The sequence below is a fragment of the Emydura macquarii genome, unplaced genomic scaffold (genome assembly GCF_026122565.2).
Source record: "Emydura macquarii macquarii isolate MOO-44397 ecotype Brisbane River unplaced genomic scaffold, CSIRO-AGI_Emac_v2 contig_1390, whole genome shotgun sequence".
In the NCBI taxonomy this organism is placed as follows: Eukaryota; Metazoa; Chordata; order Testudines; family Chelidae; genus Emydura; species Emydura macquarii.
In genome coordinates this window covers 13773425-13780993 of record NW_027131527.1, presented here as the reverse complement: position 1 = coordinate 13780993, position 7569 = coordinate 13773425, and the positions used below count along the sequence as shown (strand labels likewise).

General features: G+C 39.9%; 1 long non-coding RNA gene across 1 annotated transcript; it reads left to right on the top strand.

Moving 5' to 3' along the window:
- The first annotated feature begins 3843 nt into the window (after nucleotides 1-3843).
- Nucleotides 3844-6492, top strand: LOC137156224 (uncharacterized). The gene is made up of 3 exons (XR_010920705.1): nucleotides 3844-3983; nucleotides 5358-5485; nucleotides 6290-6492. It is a non-coding gene; the product is annotated as an uncharacterized lncRNA (long non-coding RNA).
- The last annotated feature ends 1077 nt before the right edge of the window (nucleotides 6493-7569 follow it).

The window sequence follows — 7569 nt, the reverse complement described above, 5'->3', positions numbered from 1 at the left end:
ACATTGCTGCTCTGAGAGCTTTCAGAATGGAAAAGAAATCAAAAGCTGTTTCAATTATTTAAAAGAAAATATTTATGATTATAACTGAACCCATCAATCTTTCTCTCTCCACTCTGGCAATGTTCGCAAAGCTGGAGAAGTAAAGCTGGTATCCTGCAAGAGTGAAAGTACTATAATTCTAAGGAACCTGAAAGAGACCAACCTGAAGAGAACCATTTACTCTTGCTGTGGCTTAGGGGAAGTGGAAGGGTAATTCACTTTGTTCTTTCATCCCTGGAGAACTTCAACCTAGCTAAAATAATACCCTCACAATACAGGGCTGTCTCTAGTGGCTAGTGCAGGGAACTGGAATCAGGGTTCTACTCCTGTTTCCATCAATAATTCAAAGAGGGCCTAATTCAAAACCCCCAGAAATTAATGGGAGTCTTTCCACTGAATTCAGTGGTTACTGGATCAGGTCCAGAGCCCCTGTGCCTCAGTTTACCCATCTGTAAAATGGGTAATATACAATTTCTGTTCCTCACAGGCAATTGAGAGGTTTCGTTAATTAGAGTGTTTTAGGACCCTCAGCTGAAACTCAAGACAATTTTTTAGTGAGTGTGAGATTTTTCTCCAGGTTTGAAATCCCTCCTCACCCCTCAGCCAGACCCCGCTGGTCCCAGCTCTAAACAAGGCCATTACTTTCAATTACACTAGAAGCTAAAAACTTCATGCAAAACAGACTCCAGGCTTGGCCAATGTTTAATGCACCAAGCCACCTGTTTCCAGCATCTGCAGATCAATCTCTTCAGAAAAGAACCCTTTATTCTTTGATATAAATATTTTATGTATTGTCTATATTATAAATTAGCAAAATAGAAGAAACATCAAGCCCCTGGTTACAACAGTGATCCATGGACATATGAGTCGACTATTAAATGATTTAGTAGACTCTTGTCCACTCACTCCTTCTGCTCTGTGTAAAGTGAGGGCCCTCGTACTAGTCAACTCATCCTGGCTTTGCTAATTATTATCTGAATGTTTGTGCCTTCAGTTCTAATTCTTATCTCTAGATGGCAGCAAGTGTCAAAGCTGTTATGAAGAGTACAGAAACCCTGGCAGAGAGCATGAAGCTTAACATAAATCACATCTTAATAGCGAGATCATTTTATAGACACTTCCACTCCCATTCACCACCATTCAGACCTCTTCCCTTCCCATTTGTGATCACACAACATCCCTGTGTCAACTGCTTATGTGGAAAAAAATATATTAGAAAAATATGTATTGTATTTTTAGTGTTCTTAATCCAATTTAGCAGCTGGAAACCAGGAGAGTCAACACCATGTGATCTATCCTTCTCTCCATAGGCCTCCATGGAGCATAGTTTGAGAACTTCTATAGTATATGACATTCTACTACAGATATTTTATACATTGAACGATATGGTTCAAGTCAAGAAATAAAGTTATACCTGTGCATGGGGGAGGGGTGCAGGTATCCATAGTGAAGGTGCACAGTGACATGCATCATTGCATTCATTGATACTATTTCTGAACTTTCCCATAGAATCAGAGGCACAAGATGAGATTTTTAAAGCAGTGCAGAGGATTTCATTTTGATAAAATTAAATTCCCTGCACTGCTTTGGCATTGTTTATGAGGGTTGAGATTTTCAATGCTGTGACCTCACTCAAGCAGATTAACTTCAAAATAACATAATATATGGGATGGACAAACTCATTTTGCTTAATTTTGAACCCACTTGAACAATGCGGGTCAAAATTTGACTCAGATTTCAGTATTTAGGAAACTTCTAAACTGAGAGAGGCAGTGATAGAAGAAAGAAATGGGGTCAGGAGAGGGTGAGAAAAAATTCTAATAAAAAAATTGACACAATAGACCAGATTCATAGATCCACTCTGGCAGCACAAAGCAGCTAAAGTCTGGGTGTAAATGGACGGCTGAGAATTTCCACGTTAAGGCAGAGGAGTCATTTCCTGCCTTAGCCATTCCTGCACCTTGGTAGAGAGAATACACCAGGGAAAGAGGATGGGGGAGGGTGTAGAGCAGAACTCTGATCCACTGTGCTGACCATTCATTTGGGCATGGTCCTTTAGGGACTATACACCAATGGCGTAAGGTACAGCAGCTCCTAGGCTGCTGTCTCTAACGCTGGGGGCTGGAGCAGCATGGAATGAGCCACAGAATTGGGGAGCTGACCCCCCCACCCTATGTTGAGTGGAGTATGGCTGCAAGGAATAACCAAGCCATTATATACACTGTGAATTCCTACCTTATTGTGGCAGCCCTGCTTTTGAGCAGTTCTTCTCTTCCATCCAGTTCGACAAACTTTTTTATTTATTTATTTTTAAATGGAATCATATCGGTGAAAAAACCCCCATGGATCTAAATGACAAGGAAAGTGTTTGTAAACGCAACCTTACTTTGCAGTCCCCGAAGTAATTTGTAGGTTCAATGCTTCAACTCCACAAGGTTCGTCCAGCCCTGTGGGCGATTAATATCACTATCTTAAGCACATGGAATGTGCAGGAGATAAATGTTTTCACTGGAAACACCGACTCTGACGTTAAAAAATATCAACTATATTGCAGTGTCATGCAAGTGAATTCCATCTTGGAGATCCTGGGCTAATTTCCATATGTAAATATAATTTTTAAATCAGATTGCTATCTCTTATCCACTTGCATGGCACTGCTGTTAAAAGCCAAACTGCGGCCACAAACCTAGACTCTATCTAGACTCACATGCTGGATGTCATATACAAGGCCCTGGCAGAAACCCAGAAACAGTTGTTGTGGGGATGTCCCAATGCTACTGAGGCAAGAGGGAGTTGTGGCTGACTAGTTCAAGTAGCCCTTTCACTAGCATCTGTCCTCTAACCTATATCTCCCTGTGAGAGAGACCATGAACAATCCTGTAAATGATTACCCACTGTTCGCAGATAAACAGTTATTGGAACTTCAATATTTGCACACAATAGGGGTGAGTGAACAAGTAAAGTGGCAGCCTTAACTATGGATTTCTTGATTTCTTTTCCTCTGAGTTTTCAGGAAAACATAGAAGTTATTTGTATTTATTGTATTTATTTATTGTATATTGTATTTATCATGTGATATATAAGCCTTCATAGAACAAGACGATACTTGTGCTTCTCCAGACTCTTGCTAAGATTTCCCTTTGGCCTCATAAATATCACAGCCTTTGTGTCTCAGGAGCCGGTTCTTTAAATCAGCAACACGGTGATGTAAGTGGGGGAACCCTTCTCAGTTTTAATGAGACCATCTCCATGCCCTCACATATAGTGAGACTACTAACACAGTGCACAGACAATGCCTTCCTGAAGTAATTTCTTTGAAGTATATTTAATAAATCCTGTACTAGACGGCGAAATAAGCTGCAATAATGAACCATCATTGGGTACTTAAGGCTGTTTTAATAGGTCACATCAATGTAATCTAAGTGTTTGCTATTTAGAAGATCACATTCACACACCCTATCATTCATGTTTATATCAGAGTGAATATACAGGGGAGATAGTTGAAAAGCAGATTTCCCCACACACATGATGCTTCTTCTTGAAATCATTCCCAAGAAAATATTCCGAATTTGAACCAAGTTGGTTCTTTTGCTTGGACATATAGGGCCCAAGACACTGTGTATATCCTCTGATCGGATGAGAATCAGGTTAAACAGTGCAAATATGCAAATTTTAATTTTGTTTCTGTGATCTTTTAAGGCAGCAATATGTGCATATACCTACTGTACCTTATACCTTATCAACCCTCCTTTTTATCGTTTCGTATTTGTTACCTTCACTTTTGATACAGATGCAAGGAGAACAATTTGTTCTATCAACAATTTTGTTTATTTTTAATAAAATGACAGTAAATAAAATTGGTTGATTTTGCACATATTCTGCAAGACTACAAATTGACTGGAATACTGATGAATGGCAAACCCAAGGCAGAGTGAACACACCTGGTGAGTCTTTGACATTTTTATTCTAGCAAATATTTGTGAGTTTTGTTTTGTTTTTGACTTATTCATTCAGGCCCCAATTCACAACACTTATGTGTGTGTTTAAGTCCCATTGACTTCTATGGCTTCAAACTGACTTTGACTCTTTCTTCCTCTAAGCCTTTCAACAATGTCTCCTCCTATAACTGTCACCATTTTGAACTGGCCTGTAGATCTTACTCTGTAACTAACTAATGTGTGTATAGCTAGCCCTATAATGTAAATAGAAACTACTCTGGGAGGCAGATTAACCCACATCTGCTTATGCAGGATTCTCTGCATCTTTTTCTGAAGCATCTGGTGCTGGCTACTGTTGGAGGCAGAATACTGGATTAGATGGCCTATAGGTCTGATCCAGTCCGGGAATTCCTAAGCTCCAATCACTGCAACATCTAGACTTTAAGTGTAATGTGTGTTTGCTATTGTAAAATTCATTGTCAGGCCTTGGGACAGGGACCATGTCTTATCAGATGTACATAGAGCACACTGTCATCAGTCAAAAAGTAAAGAATAATTGGCAGGAAGTTAATGCAGGGTCTTTGGAAACGGCAACAAGTTTGGCAGCCTGAGTGCTGGAGAATGTCCTCAGTATTAGAGAGCTGTCCCAGCTGCAAATACCAAAGGGAACAGAAGAGAAATCTCAGCATATAACAAGGTACAATATTCCTGCCAGCACTTGATAAAGGCTTGTCGCAGAATTTCAGTAGCCCAGCGTGATGGCATGAGGTGAAGAAGATGAACAAGTTCCCTAAGATGATACAGTGGCAGCTACATAGCCTGGTGGAGATGAGTTTGAAAAGTGAGCTTGAAGTGAAGCATGATTTCAAAAAGACAAGGGAGGGAAATGATAATAGATCTTCAGACTAAGTAACCATTAACCCTCAGGATAATGTCAGTCCCCACCAGGAAATGTGGGAGGGAGGGAGATCCAACCAACAACAAGCTCACAAAAGGGAACTATGTTGCGCAAACAAAACTCAGCAGAATCATTCTGAATGGGATCTAAACGAGACATTATTTTTAACCTATGATCTATTGATAGTTACTAGATTTTCAATCAAATGAATGCACAGAGGGATTTATTATGGAGGTGCCAGCTGTGATTTCATACTAAAGGTTGCAGTTGGTTCATAATGTACCCAATTCTGCTCTCAGTTAGAATACAGTGAATCTGGCACAACTCCATTGCCTTCAGTAGACCCCACCATCTCCCAAAGCTATAGATCAGAACACCTGCTTTGTCCTCAGAATACCAGCATGTCTTCAGTCGCTTTGGAGGATGTTGATGCACCTCTGCCTTCCAAACACTTTAAACCATCTTCTCCTTTCACTGCACAGGCGCAGCTCCCATTAGTGTTTCCAGCGAGCAGTAAAACTGTAGTGCTTGCAAGAAAATTGCTGTTTTGAAGAATTAAATGAAAGAATTTTGCCTCGCTTTCCAGCAAGAAGATTCATGAGGCAGGCAGGTGAGTTTAAGGGAACTTGCAGTCTTTTATCGCATTGATGGGTGAAATGGATTTTGTTTCTTGGAGTATCTTTTAAAGACTTTAATTAAGTCAGGAGTGCACTCTCCACCAGGGCTCCCTGCTGCTTATCAGCCTCTTAAGGCCTTGATTCATTACCCAGTATTATTTTTTTCATCCTGAAAGAAGCTTTAAAGACTTGCTATTGAAGAGATTAAAGTTGCATCATAAATAAACTCATATGCATGTTGTTTTCACGCAGAAGATGCTTTTAGTATCATATTTAATGTTCCACACACAAATGTTGCTTATAGTGAGCTTTGCAGTTTCAATGCCTTTGAAAGAATAGAACTGGCCCCTGTTTGATCTTGTTCTTCTCAGGCTTTTTATTTGCATTTCATGGCTGTTATTTTGTAAACAAAGACTCCTTTATACATCTGCACATCAAAATGACACCTCATCATGCTATGTGAAAATGGAAGACAGTTCAGGAGGGTGTAGGGGCATATGGAAATCTGAGATGGAAAAAGCATATTCACTCCAAAGTTTGCTTAATCATAGCAGTGTTGTATTTGACCAGGGCGAGGTTCTTCTCTGTTACTGCAGATACAGGGTAACTATTAGGATTTGGACTCCACTATTTGTGCTTTTATCTGTTGTGTACCGTGAAGAGTTAGAAACCCTGGCATATTCCAGACAATTTATGAAACAAATATTTCTAAAACTCTGTTACACTTTCTAACACTCATTCTGTAGTTCCTTTCCTGATGTAGCTAATTATGACATTTGTGTTTTCTGTGTCTACAGAAGCATCTTTTCAGCTAGTCAGCATGCTGGTCCTTCCTGATTCTCCAGGGGCAAACCCCACTTTCTTGCACAAGTGGTTGCCCTGACCTCAGAAGAAGGATTTACATGAGAAAAGACCACTTGCTTGATGAAGACAAACAGAATTCGTCTGCATGTGTTGGCAGAATCCAGTATTTGTGACAAAAAGATTCTTTACCATAGAAGCAGTTGTTGTGATATCTTTGTTACTCTAGAAAGTAGGTCCCTGGGTGAACTCGGGACACAGGACTTTCCATACTAGAAAGAACAATCCCTCTAATCTGATACTTTGTCTCTGGCAGTGCCCAAACTGGGTTGTTTCGGGAGGTGGGGTGTATATCCCGCATAATGCTGTGCAATACCATATCAGTGAGGAAAGAAGAGGATTTTGTCCTGACTCTGCAGGTGATCAGTTTATTCCCTGAACGATGACAATTGATTCCCCTTAAAAGATTTATTCTAGTGATTGGTGGAACTGAAAAGACTGTTTTTATCCATGTGAGTGCATAATCTTCTTTGAACATCATCCTTTTTCCCTTGTTTGTTCGTTTGGTTGTTTTTGATAAGGTTTGTTTGTGTTTTTCACTTTTTGAGGTTTTTTTTCTTTCTTTTGCATTTACAATTTGATTTCAAGGCAGTTGTGAACACCTGGTTGAATGATGGAAAATGATATCAGAAGTAACCCAGACGGTGATTGTAAGTGAATTTGCCTAATGCAAATGTAAGCTGATGTAAGTGAATTTGCCTAATACAAGTCTATTGGTTAAAATATTCCAAAATTTGCCTTAGGCTTTCCTCACAACTAAATGAACATTCCATGACAATGATCTCACACAACTTTGAGAGACAGCTTTATATTAACTTCATAACCATTAGCTATCTCACTATATGTCCTAGGGACCAAATCCTGAGAAGTGAATTGTACACTTTGGGATCTGGCCTTGCCCATGTAAGCCATTACGCAGGTTGTTACACTCCTGTATACACATAATTAAGCACTATGCATAATCTTCCACACTCAGTGTGCTAAAACCCCCAGCCCTTATGTGTTGTCTTGCTACCTCTGGAGAACACCAGGTAAAAAACAGGTGGTGGGCAGAGAATGGGTGTGTCAGAAAGGACATGTACTTAAGTGTGATCTTCAGCATGTGCATGAGGTGGTTAGGAAGCTACACACGTCCCTTTCTGGCCTCATTGTTCCTACTATTGGTTATTTTACAGCACACATAGGTGTACTAGATGCTTTACAGTAAACAAATGCC